Genomic DNA, 24,521 nt, shown 5'->3' with positions numbered 1-24,521 from the left:
TCTGTCCATTGGATTTCCCATGCAAGAACACTGGAGTGGGTTGCCATTCCCTTCTCTAGGGAATCTTCCTGACCCAAGGATGAAACCCAGGTCTCCTGCATTGGCAGTCAAATTCTTTACCACTGAGCCACCAGGGAAGCAAGTACATACATAAATACATAAACATATATATATATATACATATATAACTAAATATACATATATTTGAAATGAGAGAGAATCATTTTAGTTATATGTATGTTATTTTAGGTATAATTCTAAAACACATTTTAGTCACTTAAAATTATGTTTTTAAAACTTAATGACAATGCATAGCTTCACATTGTTCTAAGCCTCTGCATATCATTACATTTTATGAGCATAATTAATATAATTTCTGCTTATTGCCATTTTAATAGACATTTAGTTGTTTCCATTATATAAGACAGTGGTTCTTATGTACACATACAGCAATTCTTTTGAAGACACATGTATCCAGAAATGAAAATACTGGCTAATGGGATATGCAGATCTTCATCTTTACTATCACTGAATTGGTCTACAATAGTCTTCTACAAATTTACATTCCCAACAGTGAGGGATAAGAGTTCCCATTTCCACATGTCCCTGTCAACACTAGCTTGGTCATCATAGCAGGGAATATCTAGGGGCCTCCCAAATATTAATTTATGAAAAGGAATCATCTATACATCTTAATTACTTTATACTGTAAGAAATGTAAAGACGATTGTGTGTATTTGTTTTCAGCTGTTCCTATCATCCTATGTCATACAAGAATAAGAGCAAATTTTATGAATAGCTGGCCATAAAAGTAACTGCTACAGGTGGGGAATGGTGTCTAGGTGGACTGTAATTTAGTGATAAATAACTTCTTTCATTCAGTGAGGCTCGTGGTATCATCTGCTAAACTATGAATCCACTTTCAGCAATCTTGCAGCACTTAAGGCATGCATTTTCTACGCATTAATCTTATCTCTGGCTTTATAATTTCCCACACTAAAGGTCATTGTGAAATAATGCGGGTGTATATTAGTTAGTTAAAAGCAAATATGGGAAGAAATATCATTAGTATAAGTGTTTCTTCCCATATTTGCTTTTAACTAATTTTTTCCAGAGTTATTTGATTGGAAACAACACTGCTAAATGTAAGATATCCAACTTCTTAATGTAAATTAGATGTTTCTTCTCTAGGAACATGCAACTCCTATTTCAGCAGCAAATTATTCGCACTTTCCAAATTCCTGTCAAGGTGCATTTCTTTACTATCTTATTTCAATCTGCCTTTTTGAAACAGTGCTTCATTCATTCTTTTAATAATCATTCATTGACTTTTACTATGTGCGTAGCATTATGGAGCCCACTGAGATGCATTGATATGGCCTCCACTCTAGTGGAGGATCACAACATAGAGATGCAATATTCCTTTTACTTTTCAAAAGAATCAGTTACCACCTCTTGAGAATAAAATGATGCAACTCATCTGCTCTCTGAAAAGCAAAGCTATTCAGAATCAGTAATGTGTCATTCAAATGAGCAATTCTTTGTTTCACAGGTACGTGTCTAATTTTACTTTCCTCTGATACTTAAAACAGAAAAATAATAACTATTCTTTATTAAATAATGAAAGAATAGTATACTGGATCATGCTTCTTGGTTGCTAATAAGAGGTTTCTTACTCCCTTTTTGCCTACTTAAAAACACACTGATTTAAAGGACTAGAGAAAAATGAAAAAGAATCCTAGATACAGGGAAGAATTTATGTGAAACTAAGAGAAGCTGGTTCTAACACAAATATATCTAGAGAGGACCCAATGCACCAAGATGACATAACAAATACTCCTAATTTAGAGTCCTGTACACAGATTCCCTGGGACAAGACATATCCCATAATCAGTAAACAAAAGTTTAGTTTGTGTATAGAAGTTCTTTTTTAATTTTTAGCCTTATACATTTTCTTCAGGTTAGATGAAGTTAGGTCAAATGGAGTTCCCTAAGCAACCCATCTTTGTTGTGCTTTGTCTTCTGGCATTTGACTGATTTGTTGTGTACAATTCAAACTTTTAACAGTTAATAATGGATCCTTTAAAGAGTCTAAAAGTAATGGGAACATTCTTAAAGGTTCTGGCTCATTCCAGGCCATATTAGTAGAAAAAAGAGCATTACAAGCAGAAAACTGTACTCTGCAGACATATGACAAATCAGCAATTATTTTTTGAGATGTCTTTCAGGGTGTATGTCTATGTGCATCTCTTAGAGAGAAGAGAGAGAGAGAGAGAGAGAAGAAATTGGAGCTACCAAGTAGATTGACAGGGAGAATTAAGAAGACATTAAAAATCTTCACAAACCCCAGTGCTTCCCACCAAAAACTGCTTTACCATTTTGAAAATCTCTTTATTTCTCCCATTAATTTAAATATACTTACCGAGTGCCTGGGCCCTTGTGCCTTGCTCAGTGTGGTTGTTCTGCCCTCCCAGTATCTGCCTTCGTCTTCAGACATCACCCAAATACTGCAACAAGCCCTTCGGTAGCTGCAGCCGACAGCCCAGCAGTGCTCTGCATACAACTGCCTTCATTGACAGCAGCCATATCACACACAGCCCGTGCAGCTGCGACTCAGTGCCAGCCAGAGGAGACAATTGTTTTCTGCAGCACCTTGCCTTCACATCTCCAGCCTGGAAAATCACCTTCCCCAAGCTTTGACCATCCCCTCCCCCAAGAGCTACGTTCCCAAGAAATTGAGATAATTGTTACAACAAATATACATTAAACATATAAACAACACATGTTAGAGTTAATTTATGTCAAACAGTGCATGTTTAGTATTTTCTTCTGGTGCTATCTATAGGCTAGATCACCCCGAAAATGTTACTGCATTTAAATGCATGCTTTGCAAAGTGGTAACTAAAAGAGTGGCACGTATCCTATAAGCCACGGAGAATATTGTTTCACTAAATGGGGGTGGAAAAGGAAGGCCTGTGTTTGTTATTACTGCACATCCCTTATCTTGTTGTTATTGTCTCATGCAGGTCCTGACCCATTGTAGCCATTTGTGAAATATTAACTTCAAGAATGGCTGCATAGATGTTACCAAAAGCATTGTTTCTGCTTTGGGACTTCTCCCTTTCTTTATTTTGTCTACAAGAAAATGTATGAACTGTGAAAATTGATGAGAATTATAATCTTGCTCCTGACTTCAAATTATAGTCAGTCATGATTTGAGTAAGATGTATACAGGTATGCTTTGTGCTTCTGGCATAACAAAACATAACTGCGTTGGGTTAAAGTGAAGTGTGTTTATGCCTTGTATAGCTGATTATTTTTCTTTGGAAATCTCCTTAGTCGTGTTTTTCTCTAGCAATAGATTCTAGTGCAATATTGTCAATAGGAATATATTTTAAGACACATACTTAATTTAAAATTTTCTAGGTGTGTGTGTGTGTGTGTACTCAGTCATGTTTGACTCTTTGTGACCCATGGACTGTAGCCCACCAGGCTCCTCTCCATGGGATTATCCAGGCTAGAATACCGAGTGGGCTGCCATTTCCTCCTCCTGAGGATCTTCCCAACTCAGAGATCAAACTTACATCTCTTGCATCTCCTGCTCCGTAACCACTTGAAATTTGACTAATATCACATGTTGGAAGTATAATATGTTTGAAATAGTTAAGTAAAATATATTATCTAAATTAATTTTACCTGTTTCTTTTAAATTTTTTAAGTGGCTTCCCAAGTGGCTCAGTGGTAAAGAGTCCGCCTGCCAATGCAGGAGATGCAAGAGATGTAAGTTTGATCTCTGGGTTGGGAAGATCTTCAGGAGGAGGAAATGGCAACCCACTCAGTATTCTAGCCTGCATTGGCAGGCAGACTCTTTACCACTGAGCCACCTGGGAAGCCACTTAAAAAATTTAAAAGAAATAGGTAAATTTAATTTAGATAATATATTTTACTATGGCTACTATGTTGGACATAGAAATTCTATAGTATTTATCCAGAAAAAGGGTTAACTGGTGACATATTAAAAGTTGTATGTTAATCTTACATGTTTGCTTAAGAATATATGCTTTAAAATAATTTTGAACTTCAATTTTTAATTCATATTTTTAAAATAGAAATGTGGAAGGAAAAAGGATAAGGGGGCAACAGAGGATGAGATGGTTGGATGGCATCATCAACTCAATGGACATGAGTTGGAGCAAATTCCAGGCATGCTGCAGTCCATGGGGTCACAAAGAGTCAGACACGACTTAGTGACTGAACAACAACACCACATTGATAGGGCAAACAGATTGAAATTATACTGAAAATCATAAATGAAAAGATTATCTTTTCCCCCTACACCAGTTCCTCACCCCCCACCACCAAGTCATTACTGTTAACTCTTATATGTATGTTTTTAGGTTAAAAAAAAATGCTTGTATGTATAATATGGGAATATATTAATATATTAAAAACTTCTACACATACAAATCTTATACAAACAGACCTGTACTGTGTTCAACTTCAGTGGGAAAAAGAGAAAAATTAAATGAGATACTGTGATATACTTACTAACATGGCAGAAATTAAAAGACTGCCCATACCAAGTGTTGACAGGACATGGAGCAGTGGTAGCTCTTATGCACTGCTGGTGATTCTTTTTTTAATTTATTGAAGAGTTATTGTTGATTTACAATGTTAATTTCTGCTGTACAGCAAAATGATTCTGTTGTATATATATATATATATATACACACATTATTTTTCATATTGTTTTCCATGGTGGTTTATTTTAGGATATTGAATATAGTCCCCTGTGCTATGCAGTAGGACCTTATTGTTTTTCCATCCTATATTTAATAGTTTGCATCTGCTAACCCCAAACTCCCAATCCCTCACTCCCCCTCCTCCTTGGCAACCACAAGTCTTTTCTCTATATCTGTGAGTAGGTTTTGTAGATAAGTTCATTTGCTCATACACTTTTCTTAATAAGTTTTAGCATATTCCCCTACCCCCCCTTTTTTTTTTTTTTTTTTTGGTTTTTACTCATCAGTCTTTCTTAGGCTATTTTGCTGGTGACATTTCTTTCAAAGGTTTATTTTATAGTACTCTATTGCTCACTCTAGTCATTTTTTTTTCCTACACATGTACTTCTTTGGTGATCTTCTCTAGTCTTACAGCTTTAAATACAATAAAAATTTTGATTACTCCAAAATATACAGTATGTCTAACTATTTATATAATAACATCTCAAACTAAACACGTACAAACTGAACTCCTAATGTGCTTTACCTGTCTATTCTTTGGCAACCCTATCTTTCCAGTTAGGTCAAATCCTGTGGGTCATTCTTGACTCCTCTCTTTATCTCACATCTTGTATTTCACACAGGAAGTTTTTTGGCTCTTTCTTCAAAATACACCTAGAATCGCACCAGTTCTTTTCTCTTTCACTGCTTCCATCCTAATCTAGCCATGATAATCTCATGCCTGGATTGTTGCAATCATCTCATAAATAGACACCTTGTTTCTACCCTTACCCCATAGAGTTAGTTCTTGATTCAACAGCAAGAATGACACTTTGAAAGTATAAATTAGATTATATTATCCTGCTCCTCAATCTTTGGAATGAGCTCCATAGAACCTGTAATATCTTATCACATCTTCTGATACTCTTCCCCATGATCTATTTTACTCACACTGGTCTCCTTGCTGTACCTAGAACATGCCCAGGATCCTTACACCTTAGGGCTTTCTCTAACTATTCCCTCTATGAAATAGCATCAGGCTAAACTGTTTTTGCTTGCTTAAATAGGTTGTTGATTAAACAAATTGAAACAGTGCCATCTTAAACTGGTTTTGCTTCCTTAAATAGGTGGTTGATTAAACAAACCTTGAGTTATTTTACATAGGCGGCAGTTATTTTACATAGAGACAGGATGGGAACCCCTGTCTCCAGGGTGACCCCAAAGCCAAGAATCTTCACTCTGTGAAACTCAAAGAATATGAATGTTGCCACCAGAGCCTTTTTACAAAGCAAAAAGTCTTCATTAAGGAAAACCTAGCTTTCATTAGCACAAGTAGCTTATATGAACTAATTCAATATTAGCCAATCAGCTTCCAAGTTTAAAATTCCCCCTAAGCTCTTAAATTTCACCCCTAACCTTGGATCACCAGGCAGATTTGAGAAACTTGCCTCCTGAGTCTTTGCTGGTCAAAGTTGAAATAAAGTTCTTTCTTTTCTCAAAAGCTGGCACCATATTACTGGCTTCTGTGGAAATCAGGCAGTAAGTCCTTGCTCAGTAACATCTCTCTGAAATTCTCTTCTGCAAGATATTTGCAGGCAAACCCCTCATCTCACTTATGTGTTTGCTTATATATTCCTATACAACCCCCCTTTCTTCTCCTCTCTTGACTTGGGATGTATAGATTATTTTTCTAGTCTATAAAGCCTAAACTTACATATTGATCATGTGTATGTAAGAAATTCTAAATTTATATTCTATATGATACCTTAACATTTAGCCTCAGTTCTCTATATAAAGTTTTCAGTAATTACCTTAAGTTCTTTGCCACAACTTTACTATATCTGGGGGGCTCCATATGTTGTAAGGCATCATGGGTTCATGTCTCCTGCATTCACGTGTATCTGAAAAAAAATCTTTTTTGTTGTTGTCTTTATACTTGCTTGACAGATTGCAGATTGTCTGCATATAACTTTCCTGGATAACTCTTGATTTCCTCTTAAATCTTTGTAGCCTGTGCTCCATTTTTTTTAACATTTTATTTTTCACTGGAGTGTAGCTGATTAACAATGGTGCACTAGTTTCAGCTGCACAGCCCATACACATGCATGAATACATTCTCCCCTGAACTCCAACCCATCCAGGTTGCCACATAACACTGTCTGCTCCTAAGGTTTTTTTCAATATTTGTGCAGTTGTCCAAAGACAGTAGGCATTTCCCACTGTATAAGTGACTTGCTTTCTTTGCCTAGATGACTGAAGAATACTTTCTTTAGCCTTGAATTTCAAGAAGTTGGCTATCATGTTAGAAGCTAATTGTTTTGTAACGCTTCTTTTAAAAGCACATAATCTTTTGATCCATGCATTCATTTATTCTTTTATATGAGCAAAATGTTCTTTTAGAGGTATTTTTCTCTGTTCCGTTAGTTGTGCTCTCTACTTTAGATTCAAGGGTTATCTTAGGTGTGATTGTTATTACCTGCTTTCTACTATCCTCTTTCTAATTACTTTAATAATTTTATTCTATTCTTCTGCATTCACATTATTATCTCAAGACTTTCTATATTATCTTTCATGTTATTCGTTTTACTATATTACCTGGTATAATCTAGTTATTGGAATTACCTATTATTTTCAAATTATTTCTCAGTTCTCTAATGCTGTTTTTGCTCCTCCAATCTGGTCCTTAGCTTGGCATTTGCATTATACTCAGCTATTTTATCATTATAAGCTTAGTATTTTGATACTCTGGGCTTATGTTTTCTGTCTTTAATTTCTTTTTTGGTAAGGAACAGTAAGAGTTTTTTATTTATTTTCTTAGATAATTTTTCCTGCAAGAGTTAATTTTTTACTTCACTTTCGTATACCATCATTTCTTTGAATTTCCCTTTCAGCCAACTTCTTTTTTCCCTTATTCTCTTTCTTTCATGTCTCACTTCTCTCATTTCTTCCTTCCTTTTTCCTTTCAATAGCATCTTTGCTGTGTTAAAATACCTTTTTCTTTTAGCCATCTCTAATAAGATCTTCTAATCTATTTGATGTAGTATGGATAATTCCTCCATGATTTTCTTTTCTGACTTTCTATAAAATTCACAGAGCTCTAGTTTAATATCTTGTTTTTCCACAATCTATTATTATGTAGCCCAGGACCATGAAGATCAAGAGTAGAATTCAGCATGGACTCTGTAATATCTTACTTAGAGGATTTGATTTCTGTACCCCCCACCATTTTTAATTTTTGTGAAATACTTTGTATCCATTTCAATGTTCTAAGTTGGTTATATATCCTGTTCCTGTCTTGTGGTGGTAACCGTTGTATCCGAGGTCAAGTGGGATCCTAGAGCCTTTCTCTGCTGCTGTGAAGATTTGGCTGGGTAATTCTCTTGTCACTTCTCCCAGCTGCCATCTCCATATTCCCACCAAGCACAGGAACAGAAACACATTTGGAAACGGTCACTTGGGCCCACAGAATTTCTAGAATGATTAGTCTATGCACTGGAGGGTTAGAATTTGAGAGGCTGGGGAATTGCCTGGTAAAGGGGACTAGGAGACCATCATCAAGGTGTCTAGACCCTTGGCCTGTAGCGCATCCATTTTGCTGGGCCTCACTCCTCTTGCTCAGAGAATCTGCCTTGCTTTTAAGTTCTTTGTCTTTGAATGCTTTGCTTTCCAGCTGGAGATAGTTAAGTCTGGGAAAGACTGTTCATTTGGTCTTTCCTTTAAACATCCATCCTGCTGAGAAAATCTAAATGAAGTCTTAGACATTTTTCCTGCTTCTTATGAGGCTCTGACACAGTAGGGAGGGGCTAAGTGTCTAGAGCTTTTGTCCACATTTTTCCTGGCCTGCCCACAGATCTCTTCAGTGTGCTTTACAAATTGGGAGGAAATATGTTAAAATCAAAGGATTCAAGATACAGAAAGAGATCTTAAAATCATGTATTATAGTATTTTCCAATGAGTAGCATAGGCAATTATTCAATTTCTGTGTCAATTTTGATAGTGAGTGCTGATAATTGCAAATAAAATGATATGCCTAAGTACATGCAACTAGCTACCCTGACTATGATATCCCTGACTCTGATTTCTTAATGCCCTTATCACTATACTTCCATTACACCATGTTATTTTTTCCTACTCAAACCCAGAAGACAATGAAGAGAAATTTACAATATTTGTTTTAGTCTGTTGAATCATTTTTAACTCAATTAGTAAACTTTTAAACTAATTTTTCAAAAATGCTTCATAAACAATCTAACATATTTTGGTCAGTTAATCAGGAGCAGGGATTTTAGTTTGCAGATTCATGCTGCTATAAATTGAGATAGTCTGTCCAATTTTTTTTTTTTTTTTTTTTTTTGCCTTTTTATGAAGAGGCAGAGGGAGGTTTCATTACATTTCAAAGGCCTGTCTTGTGTCTGACCATCAGTGTGCTATTATTACACTTTATGTCTCTTTCCTCAAGAGGGAAATCTTTTTCTTTTTTTTTAATCCCCTGTCACTTTCCAAATCATCATTTTTGAGAATCTACCAATCAAAGGAAATTGTGATTCTTTGAGCCTCTCAGCTGTACTCTTTGTAACCATGGAAACCAAGCCAAACTGTTACCAAGGTAACCTTCCCAAAGCTATGATTTCAATCTCATTAACGAATTTTCTTAGGTTTAATAAATCCATTGAATGTTGAGCATAAATAATACTGTATCTATATATATTTTATGGACTAGAGTATGATTATTTTTTAATTCTTATTTAAAATTCCATATTACTGAATTTATGGTTCAAGATGAAGGAACAAGCACAATCATGTGGCAATGTTTTGAGCAATTCATTGAGTTTCTGAAAAGAAAATTAATTTGACCTTGATGCTGAGAACATTTTCCCTTTGGCACATGTTTAACAGTTTAAGGCCACTTGTCTCCTTTTTCCCCCATACAACTTGATTCTTTAGTATGGTATGCCCTATGCTAAATGTTAATATTGGTCAGTTTGTATAATCAGCATTTGGATAAAACACAGAGGGCATGGTTATAGGTAAATGACAGAAGATAAATTTTAGAAACCTTGAAAACATAAAAGAAATTGTGTGTATTTATCATATAATGTTTGGTGAAAGCAAGTGGGATCTTATTAGATGTGTGCATACATGCTCAGTTGCCAAGTTGTGTCCAATCGCATGGACTGTAGCCTGCCAGGCTCCTCTCTCCATAGGATTTCTGAGGTAAGAATACTAGAGTGGGTTGCCATTTCCTTCTCCAGGGAATCTTCCTGACCCAGAGATCGAACCCACATCTCCTGCTTGGCAGGTGAATTCTTTACCATTGAGCCCCCAAGGAAGCCCTTTATTAAATAGCTAATCCAATATTGTTGATTCAAGAGATACTATTTAAGTTGACAAATCAGGAATCTAAAGTATAAGCATGTTTTAGAATAATCTTATAAATATTTTCATATATGTAAGTTTATATATTTCAATGTTTTTAGAATATTGTAAGCATATCTTCTGATATCCATCTTGAAAAAAAATGTAAATTATTACAAAGAAAATGGAACCAGTGGTTTGAAATTAGGATATAAGACTCATATTTTAAAATGTTTGTATGCCTTGGCATTTATCACTAAACACTCTAAATAAATAGAAAATTGAGATTTTCTTGTTGTTCTGAATTTTGGAATGGTGTTTTTCACAGTAGAGAGAAATGTCTAAGAATTTTTATTTCTCTCCAAATTGAATATGAACATAAGCATTTGTACTTTAGGAGGGTCCCATACCCCATAAATGTTTCTCTTCTTTTCAGATTGTCTCTTTATTTCATTTTTTCTCTTAGGAAGAAGGTACACAGGCACATATCAGTGGACCCGAGGCCCTCAGTTTGGATCATGAGCACGAAGAAGGGCCAACACATGCACTGCTTGTGTATGAATGAAGAAGTGACCCCCAGTAGTCAGAGTACCAAGGGGAAACAGAAGCACCTTCAAAATAGAACAAGGTCAGAAATATTTATTTATTTGTAAAGCCATTATTTCTAAATTTGTTGGAGTGGGTACCTAGGACAAATACCCTTCAGTGTCCTAGTCAGCCCCAAAGGGACAAGTGTGTGACTTATAACAGGAACCCAGAAAGAGTGAGGCAGGTGGGGTTAGCTGACACAAAGGGGATGTAAAAAAGAAATAGCTACTCTGACTCCTCTCTCCCCTGACCTTCCCATCTCCATGCTACTCTCTGGGTTAAACTCCAACCAGAAGATGGGTTCTATTTTATAGAACAGACAAATCAATTTTTCTGAGTAGAGAGCAAGGTAGGGAAAGGAGGGGATGGACAGAGAATGGATTTTTAGGTGGAAAAGGAAAATATCTGTCATGAAACCCCTACCTTGAGACCCTTTTGTGATTCTGTTAGAAATGGGATTTTACTCTCATCTGTCAGGAAAATTGTAATCAATATATGACTCTGCCTTGTCTATAGTATTATGGCCTTTGTTAGATTTGGCAGCATTGTACACTGTACCACTTGCAAAACCATGGGTTGCTGCATATACTTGACTACACAGACTCCATTACTGGTATCTTTTATTATTATTGCAATGCTGACCAGAAAAAAAGAGGCTACTATGAATTTAAATTTCATTGCATCACCAAAGTCACACTGATGGAATTCAGAAGGTGAGAACTGTCCCCGTCAAAAATGCTTCAGGTCCCCAAACTCCGCATCAGAGAATTCCTTTGAATTCCACTTTTTAGGACCCTTATTTATAATACTTATTTCCTTGGGTGAAGAAACACACACACACAAAATGATTCCTATCCCAGAAATCATGACTTTAAATAAAGATTTCTGCTTTTAAAAAATCTGGGGCACTGCTAGAGTCCTTGGTTCACTTGAAAAAAAAAAAAAAAAAGGAATACTTGAATGAGGAAAAGGGGAAGGAAGAAAATTTGTATGTCTTGCTAACCTAAAGCAAACAAACCACCAGTTATTTTTCCAGCAAAAAAATTATTCAGGGTCAGCAGAGAATTGCGATTTGGGGTCTACAACCATGGTGAGACACGTGGAAATCCCCAAAGAATGGAGAGGACCACTCTTTCATAGAGGGAAAAGGAAGTGGGGAGGCAGTAGAGCCCATGGCTTTCCATCGTTGAGTTGCGACTGTCTCTCATTGGCTGAGTTTCTTGTCAGGCAAGAAGAGGGAGTCGATCTTCTTCCTGTTGGGCTCTGCTATTGTGGCAGGGTAGGAAAACTCTGACTCTATTTAACTGATGTTTTATTAATTTTTATACCCTAATCATCTTTTGTATAAGATGTTATGAGAGAAATTGAATGAATCTAATTAATCACCGTAAATTGACAAGGCAAGTAATTTTCTATTTTACAAGTGCAGTGTGTGTTTTGTACAAAACGTGGTTCTATTCACGTTCTTTGATTGTTACACAGTTAAAGGTGATTATGAGTCCAAAAATAACCGATGTTAGGAGAGGAAAAGGATGTGAGAAAGTGATAGACTAGGTCAATGAATTTCTAAATGTGTCTTGAGAAATCTTCATGTTCCAAAAGCAGGCCTCAGGGGCTTCTGAGTGTGAAGGACAGGATGACAGGTGCAGAGTGTGGCTGGGTGGGGGGATTCAGAAGGGGGCAGGGTAGGGCGAACAGAGTGGGGCTGGGAGGGGGTGCATAATGGGGCAGGTGCAGGGTGCAGTGTGTGTTGCAGGGGTGTACGTGAGGCTGAGCAGAGAGACTTTGGATTCCTTCTCTCCTTTCAAATGGAGCAGCTCTGATTGGATCTGCTTTCAAAATATTCTTAAGAATAAGTGGTATCGAGATTCTAAAAATTGTATCCTCAGTTCCTTAATATTCTCTCAAAATTACCTCTAACTTATTAGTGGCATAAAGCTTTCAAACAATATTACAATTAAGGAGAAATGAAGCAATGGTCAGCTTGCCATTCACATAAAAACCGGCATTGCCTATTTTGTTCCACAAACAAAGGTTCATTAACTCATTTAAAGGCAGACACTTCATTAAACAAACATGTGATCAGATATAAGCAGTTCTTTCTGAAGGTGAAAGTGAGAAATGGTAGACCGTGACCTCCCAGGCTAAAGATTCTTTTCATGTTCCTTCTTAAGATCTGGCATTCATGGATTCTTTTGGGTCTCTCTTTTTGATCATCCTCATACCTTTACCAAGAGATTGGTTTTGAAGAATTTACTGAATTAATAAGCAATCATAACCCATCCAGTTATTGTATGACTATTGCCTTTCAGTGCCTCTGCTGAGTCTAGAAAGGATCTGTAATATTGCCCAGGCAGGTGGAGGTGTGAACCCTGCCTATCCAGTTACACAGAAGGCCTTAAGTCACCCTGTCACCAAGATAGCTTGAAGGAAGAGTGAGGGAAAAAAGAATTCAGTTTTACTTCCTCATTTAACTACCTTTATTAAACTTCTTTTAATTGAAATATAATTGGTGTAAAACATCGTGTTGATTTAAGGTATAGAAAAGACAATGCACTCTGATTACCACCATAGCTTTAGCTAACATCTCTTTCATGTCACATAATTATTTCTTTTTAGTGGTGGGGACAATGAAGATCTAGTCTCTAAGCACCTTTGGAGATTATAATACGGTACTGTTAACCATAATCACCATACGGTATATTAGCTCTCTAGGACTTATTTGTCCACTATTTCCAAGTCTGTGTCCTGTCATAGCATCTGCCAGTTCCCCCCTCACCCCACCCCTATCCCTGGGTACCCACCATGAGACTTTCTGTTTTCATGCGTTCAGATTCCACATCTAAGTGGTACCATACAGCATTTCTCTGTCTGACTTATTACATTTAGCCAAATGCCCCCCAGCTCCATTCATGTTATCCCAAATGAGAGAATTTCCAAAACACTGTTTATTTTGTGTATGTAACTAAAATGGGATAACAGAGTAGGAGCTCATAGGGGATCTCACAGAAACCTGTCTTATCCCTTTCCTCAGCATGTCAGAGGAAAGGAGAAGATTAGACACTCTGCCAGTTTAATGTAAACAAAGGGGGGAAAGCTAAATCTGAGAGTTTTTAGTTTTAAAAATTGTTGTATTTAGCCGAAAAAAGGAGGAGGAAGGAGTCACACGTTTTCATCTAATTTTATTCCTTGGCTGATTTAATTCACTGATATTTGCTTGCATTAGGGTACAAGAGAAGTCACAGAATAAAAGTAGAAATAAAACAGTGGCGAGGAAGGAATGTGAACATTGTAGTAGAATTTGATTACAAATATTTGTAGATGAAGAAACAAAGGCAAGGGCATCTATGTCATCTGTGTTGAATTTTCTCCCTCATGTTTTATATTTTTCATAACCAGGAAGAATCTGAGAAATGTTACGTTGGCCTTTAAGTTGCTTCTCAGAAAGCTAAGTAAAGTAAAAAAAAAAAACTCAGCAACAGCAGCCACAAAAAAGTAAATGATGGTGCTGAATGCAGAGTTGTCAAAGGTCTCCAGGGTTTAGGGGCTTCATCTCCTTACCCTCAGGCACATTTTACACGTACTTTGGACAGATAAACCTGGAGGAAAGGTGATCTCAGAAACCATGTCTAGTAATTCACTGTAATGTTTATTTGAACTCCCCTTCCTCTCAGAGAGATCTTACGTCTTTGTGAAATCCTTTGTGCTGCCATTTACATGTCACATGAAGGAAAATCTTGAGCAATATTTCTCTTATTGGTGTCTGTGTCAGTTGCAGCGCCAGAGGCTTTGTCTCCTTTGTTTGAACAGGAGCTTCCTAAAATATATGTCACTATCTGCCTTCTCTGGATTTAGAAAAGGCAGAGGAACCAGAGATCAAATTGCCAAACATCCATTGGATCATCGAAAAAAAGCAAAAGTTCCAGAAAACAAAAATCTACTTCTGCTTTACTGACTACACCAAAGCCTTTGACTGTGTAGATCACAACAAACTGTGGAAAATTCTTAAAGAGATGGGAATAGCAGACCACCTGACCTGCCTCCTGAGAAATCCATATACAGGTCAAGAACCAACATTTAGAACTGGACATGGAACAACCAACTGGTTCCAAATAGGGAAAGGAGTACGTCAAGGCTGTGTATTGTCACCCTGCTTATTTAACTTATATGCAGAGTACATCACAGGAAATGCTGGACTGGATGAAGCACAAGCTAGAATCAAGATTGCCGGGAGAAATATCAATAACCTCAGATATTCAGATGACACCACACTTATGGCAGAAATTGAAGAAGAACTAAAGAGCCTCTTAATGAAAGTGAAAGAAGAGAGTGAAAAAGTTGGCTTAAAACTCAACATTCAGGAAACTAAGATCATGGCATCTGGTCCCATCACTTCATGCAAATAGATGGGGCAGACTTTATTTTGGGGGCTCCAAAATCACTGCAGATGGTGACTGCAGCCATGAAATTAAAAGATTCTTGCTCCTTGGAAGAAAAGTTATGACCAACCTAGACAGCATATTAAAAAGCAGAGACATTACTTTGCCAACAAAGGTCTGTCTAGACAAGGCTATGGTTTTTCCAGTGGTCATGAATGGATGTGAGAGTTGGACTATAAAGAAAGCTGAGCACCAAAGAATTGATGCTTTGGAACTGTGGTGTTGAAGACTCTTGAGAGTCCCTTGGACTGCAAGGAGATCCAGCCAGTCCATCCTAAAGGAAATTGGTCCTGAATATTCATTGGAAGGACTGATGCTGAAACTGAAACTCCAATACTTGTCCACCTGATGCAAATAACAGACTCATTGGAAAAGACCCGGATTCTGGGAAAGATTGAAAGTGGGAAGAGAAGGGGATGACAGAGGGTGAGATGGTTGGATGGCATCACGGACTCAATGAATATGAGTTTGAGTAAGCTCTGGGATTTGGTGATGGACAGGGAGGCCTGGTGTGCTGCAGTCCATGGGGTCACAAGAGTTGGACATAACTGAGTGACTGAACTGAACAGATCTGCCTTCTCAAATTCCTCTCCCCACCTACTACCCGCCATTCTCTACTGAGACAAGCACAATCTGGTTTCTACTTCATAAGACAAAGGCCTATTACTTCTCTGAAATAGCTGTGTCCAAGGTAACATATGGCCCTCTGGTTTCCAAACCTAAATATTCTTTGAAATTCTTATCCATTTGACCTGTCTTGGCACTTGACTGGATTCACAACTCCCTAGTTTCAAAACACTTTCCTTCTCTGTTGACTTATTGATGTTATTTCCTCTTGTATTTGCTTTTATGACTCTGAGGGCATTTTTGAATTTACGTGACTTTTATCTTTGGTGTCATGCCTACAATGCGGAAGACCCAGGTTCAACCCCAGGGTCGGGAAGATTCTCTGGAGAAGGAAATGGCAACCCACTCCAGTACTCTTGCCTGGAAAATCCCATGCACAGAGGAGCGTGGTAGGCTACAGTCCATGGGGTCCCAAAGAGTTGGACACGACTGAACGACTTCACTTTCACTTTTTATTTCACTTTCATGCTACATCCTTGATCCTCTGTTTTATTTTTTCATTCTGTTAGTGCACTCCCTGAACAGGCTGATCCACATGTTGACTCAAATGTCTATCAGCTCCCAGCTCATAGTCCACAACACTCTTCTGATCTTTTGGTTTGTATAACACATTTTATAAAAATGGATAAATAATTATATTGGATTGGCCAAAAAGTTCATTTGGGTTTTTCTGCAGTCTTACTCAAACAAACTTTTTGGTCAACCCAATATATATTAATTATTCAAAAAGATTTGATATTTTATAAATTGTATGTACATACCACCACTACCATCATCGACTTCATGACAAATTGAATTTTCAAAACAATAATCTCTATTATGTGACTTTCTATTGGCCAATCATTATGCTGGACATAAGCTTTAGGATCAAATAACACAGAGACATGGCCTTCCAGGAGCTCTAGGTCCAGGGACCCTGAGTACTCTCTCAGGTTTACCACTTAAGGGCCACTGCACCGTCTTGTTCCTCCCCCTCATGGCTTATCTCGCACTGTGCTGTAACTGCTCATTTCCTCAAGTCTGTCTCTCATTCATTGTGTCAAAAGGACAGCAACTCCTTCTCTTCTGTTTATGTCTCTTTGTAACTCAATATAGATTTGTTGACTTCAATGAGTAGATTTTTTAAAGTTCAATGTACCCAGATATTTGGCAAAACTAATACAATTATGTAAAGTTTAAAAATTAAATAAAATTTTAAAAATAAATAAATAAATAAATATTATATAAATTTGATGTACAAAGAAAACTCTCATTTTCTCCCCCTGTCTTTTCATACTTGTGTAATTGTTCTTCTCACAGGTCTAGGACTTTCCATTTAGTCTTTAATGCAGGTATTTTATGTTTATAAACAAACTGGAGGGGCTCGTGTAAAAGTGGTGACTTTTGCTGAATGTATAGCCTATAGGACAAAATAAATATATTTATAGAAAGATAGCTTCAGATGTTGGAGATCTACCAACTTAAAGCATCTGGAATTTTGGGGTACCATTCAAACTAGCATATAAAAGAAGTGACAATTTTATTGAATCTTTGCATTTAAAAAGTCTTACCAATTCTTATTGGGCCTATAATAATAATAATAATAATAATAATAAAACTTCTTTGTTAATATTAGTCTGTACATCACAGTGAAAATCTTGATTACAGGTTCTAAGATGATTATTTGTCTTAGGGTATCGGTATTCTGTAAAATCCTTGACATTGTATATAAATTTTGGTATATATACATGAGTTAATTTTATGGGGTAAGCTCTTGTAGCTTTTAACAGTCTCAGTGGGATATGTTTTCCCCAAAATGTTAACAATCAAATGACATATGCTTTACTCTGCATTTTATCAAAAAATTACTAGTGAGAAAGAAGAATTTTTTTGAGAAAATGTCAAATGAATGCCTAAAGCCAAAAAATAAAAAAGCCCACTCTTTTGTTTTTGAAATTTACACTACACAGAAATGCAAGCTCTCTTGATGCTGACCCTACAAGGGCATTTCTATTTGTATCTGAATAGATTCATTTCCAAATTTGGAGAGTAGCCCATGTTCCATTACCATGCAGCCCACAACATGCCTGAGATTGCTAATTAGGGTGCATTTTGTGGTCGTATTTCTGGTGACCTGGACATGTGTTCAGTGGAAACAGAAATGAGCCCGTCAACTCATTCCACATAGGCCAGAAAACATCTGCCAGATGGTTATAGCTTTCAATAACTATTAAACTGGATCACATTTGAACAAACGACTTAGATATATAGTGTTTGAAAGCTAATTCTGAAATTTCTAACATATCCATGGAGATTAGTCTTAATGAAAAACTACATTAATCTATCTGAAGCATTGTGATTAGCCTAAAATGGATAATTCCCCCTCACTTTTGCCAAAGTCGAGCTAAGAATGCCTTTATCCACTTGCCTTTAGTGCTAACAAAACATCTGCGAGATTTATTGATATCAGGGTATCTACTAAGATTTTAAAATTAATTTCAGTTCTCCAAGGTATCTTATTTTAATTAACAAAACCATGGTCCTGTTCTATTAATTAGCATGCTGAAAGAATAAGTTCGAGATGAATGAATTCTAACAAAGCATTTATCTTCTAAAATAGTGTTTTATTTTTTAAAAGAATAAACAAACTGAATCTAATTTGTTTTATAACATTCATAACTCTCTTAAAACTCCATCCCGAAAATTAATATAACTAATATTCAATATTTTTCATTTAAAGCTTTATCTTGAGTGTACATATCTTTTAAAAACTTCATTATTAGTGGTACCATAGTTTTAATATTTTACCTGTTCAAAATTATTAATGTGAGCACAAGTTTATTTAATATTTTATATTAAATCTTCTGTTGAGTGTAAATTGAACATTTATCTCACTCCCAGTGTTTTTCTTGCCAATGTATGAAAGTATCTGGGTATGCTACATGAGGTGACCAGGGACAAAAGTAGAAAAAACCTGTGAATAGCTTCCTCCTCTGCCCAAATATATAATTTCTGCATAGTCATATACTTTAACCTGCTGCTGCTGCTGCTAAGTCGCTTTAGTCGTGTCCGACTCTGTGCAACCCCATAGACAGCAGCCCACCGGGCTCCCCCGTCCCTGGGATTCTCCAGGCAAGAACACTGGAGTGGGTTGCCATTTCCTTCTCCAATGCATGAAAGTGAAAAGTAAAAGTGAAGTCGCTCAGTCGTGTCTGACTCAGTGACATCATGGACTGCAGCCTACCAGGCTTCTCTGTCCATGGGATTTACCAGGCAAGAGTACTGGAGTGGGTCGCCAGTGCCTTCTTCAATATTTTAACCTAGATCACTGTTATTGGCCTATTCTTGCAATTTGAATCTTATCTTAAATACAGTCAAAAGATTTTAGGCACCAGTATAATTTGCAGATTAGATTAGTAGTACATCTGATATCATTTAGAGTACTACTATCATGGAGCATGTTGAACTATTTCAAATAATTTTGTCTTATGTCAAGCCACAAATGATAGCTCCAGGCAGTATAAGATTAAGGGAACTGGGTTGTGAAAATCTCACTGGCATCATTTGAAACTCTTCCTACAACTTTCCCCCTCGTGTATCTGTTTTGCTGCAAACATGTTTGTATTTGAAGGCATCAAAAAACAGTATAAAGTATAACTAATTGATGGCAGGAAGCGAAGAAGTATTAAAGAGCCTCTTGATGAAAATGAGAGAGGAGAGTGAAAAAGTTGGCTTAAAGCTCACGAGTCAGAAAACTAAGATTGCATCCGGTGCAATCACTTCATGGCAAATAGATGGGGAAACAGTGGAAACAATGGCAGACTTTATTTTTGGGGGCTCCAAAATCACTGCAGATAGTGATTGCAGCCATGAAATTAAAAGATGCTTACTCCTTGGAAGGAAAGTTATGACCAGCCTAGACAGCATATTAAAAAGTAGAGACATTACTTTGCCAAGGTCCATCTAGTTAAAGCTATGGTTTTTGCAGTAGTCATGTATGGATGTGAGAGTTGGACTATAAAGAAAGCTGAGTACCAACGAATTGATGCTTTTGAACTGTGGTGTTGGAGAAGATTCTTGAGAGTCCCTTGGACTGCAAGGAGACCCAACCAGTCCATCCTAAAGGAAATTGGACCTGAATATTCATTGGAAGCACTGATGCTAAAGCTGAAACTCCAATACTTTGGCCACCTGATGCAAAGAACTGCATCATTGGAAAAGACCCTGTTTCTGGGAAAGATTGAAGCCAGGAGGAGAAGGGGATGACAGAGGATGAAATGGTTGGATGGCATCACTGACTCAATGGACATGAGTTTGAGTAAACTCCAGGATTTGGTGATTGACAGGGAGGCCTGGCATGCTGCAGTCCATGGGGTTGCAAAGAGTTGGACCCAACTAAATGACTGAACTGAACTGAACTGAATTGATGTCAAAATACAAGAAAAAGCAATCAAGACTTTGCATATGGTTTCTCAGTTTTTGTTTTGTTTTCTGTTTCCTTAGGGTCTTCCTCAATTTCCATTAAAAAAAAAAATTGGAGGATAATTGCTTTACAATGCTGTGTTGGTTTCTGCCATACAGCATTGCATATCAGTTCTAACTATGGAGTAGGGTAGGGGGATGGGAGGGAGGCTCAAGACAGAGGGGAAATGTGTACATATACACTGTACACAGGTTTCTGGTTTTGAATCTTTTGTACTGATATCCTCCACTAGAAAGGGTCAGATAATAAATACTTTAGAGGCTTTGCAGGCCAAGAAGCAAAATTGAGACCATTACAGAGGTCATTAAATAATAAGTGAGAAATCAAGATTCCACAAATCTTATTGCTGACATTCAAAAGATAATAATTGAAGACAATTTTTGGTAATACAGGTGTATTAATGAGAGACATGAAAATCTTCTTTAGGAATAATAATCACTAATTGGGTTCCAAGTCAGTGTTTCCTAGTATCAGAATCAACTGGATGTGTTCATTTCTCAATGCTGGCTTGTAATGAGATTTTATTATTTCATCTTTGAAAATGTCTTTTCACAGAGAAAAGTTCTGCCAAATTAATCCATGAACATATGAAAGGCATTTACAGAATTCTGCTAGATTCTTTTCTAGATACTTTGCCTTTTAGTATGTCTTTACATTTCAGATTATTCCCTTTCAATTGAAGGTTATGTGGAAGCGCCTCACTTACACAGTTAAATGAGTTTTGAAATTTGGAAATTTTCTTTGAATCTGAAACTATTATAATCTAGATTGAGCTTGAAAAGTATATCTCCTTGTGTGGTTACGGAAGTCTTTCTTTGTACCGTAACTTTCAACAACCTAGGCAGTGTTTAAAGCAGATCAGTGTTACTTATGATTCAGACAATATTAGTTGTCATCAAAACAACACTCCTATAGTGTCAGTTTTGCATATAAGTACTGATACCAGTAGTTACAGTTTCGCCTTATAATTTCAGGTCAAATTAATTAAATACTATCAAGTCTACAGAAAAAGGTAATCTCCAGATTCATTCAGCATTCAAAAAGAGTGGCTGAGGGCAGTTCGTCTTCATCACAAAAGTTTAATCTTGACTCTGACTTCAGGAAAATTGCAGTAGATTGTCCATATTGAGCTCTAGAATTGCTGTGAGGTAGAGTACTCAGCTTCTGTTTCTGAATATATTCATAGAATTCTTATGATTACATCCAGGAGAGCTAATGAAGACCACGGTTAACATTATTGGTAGTGACTTATTTAATATAGTCTTTTATTCTTGAGGTACTTATTAATAATGCCTCTATGGGACTTCCCTGGAGGTACAGTGGATAAGAATCTGCCTGTCACTTCATGGGTTCGATCTCTGCTCTGAGAAGATGCCACATGCTGTGAAGCAAGTACTCTCATGGGCCACAACTACTGAGCCTGTGTTCTAGAGCCCGTGAGCCACAACTTGTGAAACCCCATGCACCTTGGAGCTCTAGTTCCATAACAAGAGAAGCCCCTGCAATGAGCAGCCATGCAGCGCAATTAGTAGCCCCTGCTGGCCACAACTAGAGAAAGCTCATGTGCAGCAGCAAAGACCCACTACAGCCAGAAAAAAGGGGAAAAAAAAAAGCTCTGTGTTAGTTTGGGTCATCCAAGAGGCAAACAGCAAGATAGGGTGAGATGTGCAAGAAATATATGGAAGGATATGTTTGTGAGGGACAAGTGAGAGGGGACTGGAGAAGGTGGGGAGCGCCTTCTGTCTCTATTGTAGTTCTGTTCGCTATTGAGTCCTGTCAAGGGGAGAAGAAAGGAAGGAGGGTCTCACACTGCATTTTGAAGAGTTTCAGCTAAGCCAGTGGGAGGTAGTTTCCCTTCAGAGGAGTCCCTTCTGTGTTAATTCTTTGGCTGTAAGGAGCATGTGGGAAGTGGAGAAGGCAATGGCACTCCACTCTGGTGTTCTTGCCTGGAGAATCCAAGGGACAGGGGAGCCTGGTGGGCTGCCGTCTGTGGGGTCGCACAGAGTCGGACACAACTGAAGCAACTTAGCAGCAGCAGCAGCAGCATGTAGGAAGTCTGGCCTCAGCACAGTCATGTTGGTGGATCCCAAATTCAACAGCTTCGGCCACCAATCAATTATGCTCTCTTCAGCAAAAGATCTGAGTGGCTAATGTTCATTGCTGCTTCAGTCTACCACTTGCTCCACACAGATTTACTTCGCCACACTTACTTGGGGAGGAGCTCCCCAATGGTTCCCATGGATCTATCTTCATGAGGAGAAACTCTGAAGAGCAATATACAGGATGAACTATAATTGCCTCGGTCACTATGGTTGATCTCATTGGTACCCATCTTTTTCCATCTACAAATTCCTTTCTAAAGTTTCCTTACTTTCAGCTATCACGTCAGCGTATCTTGGTTACCTACACGGTGGTGTGACCCAAATCTTCATTTCTGAGAATCTGAAGACTTGATGAGTGTACCCTTAACAGGCCTGAGTTGCTGCATGTAACTGTTCAGTGGAGCAAGAGAGTACCAGGAGGTACCCAAATGGATAACTTGGGTTTTTCATGTGTCTCTTTGTTGCCCCCATTATGTAAAAACAGCCCTATCATTTCCTGCCACTCAGAGTCAGTTACTTTTGTTAGCGTGGTGATTTCTGTTTTTGTCTGCTGGCTGGTCTCTGGACACAAGAAGTCCTGGTGGGCGATGTGCCTTGGTGGCAGCTGATATAATGGCATTTTTTCTGATTACCTTGATAATAGTATATTCTTCTGGCTTTTAGGACCTTCATTTCTGCACAGCTCAGAGTTTTAGGGTGGGGATCACAAAATCCCCATTGGGTCAATGGGAGTGATGGTATATATGGTCACTCTTACCTACTTTTGTGTTGTTCTTGTGACTGACTCTTTGAGACCCCATGGACTGTAGCCTGCCAAGCTCCTCTGTCCATGGGAATTCATAAGCAAGAATACTGGAGTGGTTTGCCATCGCCTTCTCTGGAATCTTCCTGATCCAGGGATCAAACTCTCATCTCCTGTACTGGCGGGTAGATTCTTTACCACTGAGCCACCAGGGAAGCCCCTCTACCTTTTTGTAGAAGTAACTAGTGCATTACAGGTAATCCTTTAATGTATCCTTCATGGTAGATCTGAAGTTGCTGATGATGAGATTTGCTAATGTCAGTTGGTCAGGTAATTTTGTGTTCTTAATTTCCAGGCCTTTTTCAATGGTGCTTTTTTTTTTTTTTTTTTTGGTGGGCATTAAAATTGCTACAAAGTATATACACTGGCCAGACATATACCCTACCTCATTGTCACGGTCTTCGTAGACTGGGACCTGGGGACTGGAGTTGACAAGAAGAAGGATGCAGGGGACCCAAGTCTCGAGGGAAACAATGGTACTTTATTTGCAGACATGCATGCTTATATATCTTCAATAGAATGATTACTCAGCCATTAAAAAGAATGAAATTCCACCAGTTGCAACAAAATGGATAGTCCTAAAAGGTCACTGAAGGGAGTCACTGAGGGGAATCCAAGCAGGTGGCTCTTTCCCATGATCTCGGTCCTGAGACCTGCGTGCAGCTCTGCTCGTTCCTGTTTTCCAGGAACTGCTTTTGAGAACAGAGAGTTTTTTAAAAACTCGTTCCTGTTTTTAAGGAACAGAGAGTCCTTGAGAAACTGCACACAAAGGAAGAAAACAACATATTGGACCCCTTAAAGTTGAACGTCCCCTGACACCCCATAACTTCTTATTTCTGAACTTTGGTTCTTTCCAGTGTCCTGACCAGAAGTTCAACCAGTTGACTACTGCCAAGGCATCTATATATAGGCTCACTTTTGGCCACTTCTCACACAATATGGATGAGATATCTACCTCCTGAGAAGCTTTTCATCCAAAATATCTTTCCAGGCCACCTATGAATATAGCTGCAACACAGTCACTGTCCATTTTCAATTGACATACAAAGCTAACCCACTGAAAATTCAAGTTTTGGCTTTTTCTTCCTCCTTCAACCGGTCATATAGAACCCTTCTATATTGGGACTCAAAGAATCCACTTGCCAATACAGGAGACACAGTTTCAGTCCATAGGTTGGGATGATACCCTGGATAAGGAAGTGGCAACCCACTAAAGAATTCTTGCTTGGAAATTCTCATGGAGAGAGGAGTCATGCAGGCTACAATCAACAGGGTTGCAAAGATTTGTATATGACTCAGTGACTAAAAAACAACAAATATTCCCTAGTACAGGTACAAGTGTTGTGGGCAACAAGGCCTGTCAAATGGATTCTGGAAATGAGTGTCCTGAAGACAAAGCTTTACTGGAGACTTAGAGGAAAGGAA

The 24,521-nt window shown here is 37.7% G+C and overlaps 1 protein-coding gene across 1 annotated transcript in view; it reads right to left on the bottom strand.

Moving 5' to 3' along the window:
- Window positions 1-2,700, bottom strand: part of PLSCR5 (phospholipid scramblase family member 5) — a 31,741-nt gene extending 29,041 nt beyond the window's left edge. Inside the window, exon 1 of the mRNA XM_070780397.1 lies at window positions 2,423-2,700. The gene's annotated coding sequence lies outside the window, so the exon portion shown is untranslated. The remainder of the gene's footprint in view (window positions 1-2,422) is intronic.
- Window positions 2,701-24,521: the final 21,821 nt, after the last annotated feature.

This window comes from Bos indicus, chromosome 1 (assembly GCF_029378745.1).
Source record: "Bos indicus isolate NIAB-ARS_2022 breed Sahiwal x Tharparkar chromosome 1, NIAB-ARS_B.indTharparkar_mat_pri_1.0, whole genome shotgun sequence".
NCBI classification, from domain to species: Eukaryota; Metazoa; Chordata; class Mammalia; order Artiodactyla; family Bovidae; genus Bos; species Bos indicus.
This window is presented reverse-complemented; position numbering and strand designations above follow the sequence as displayed.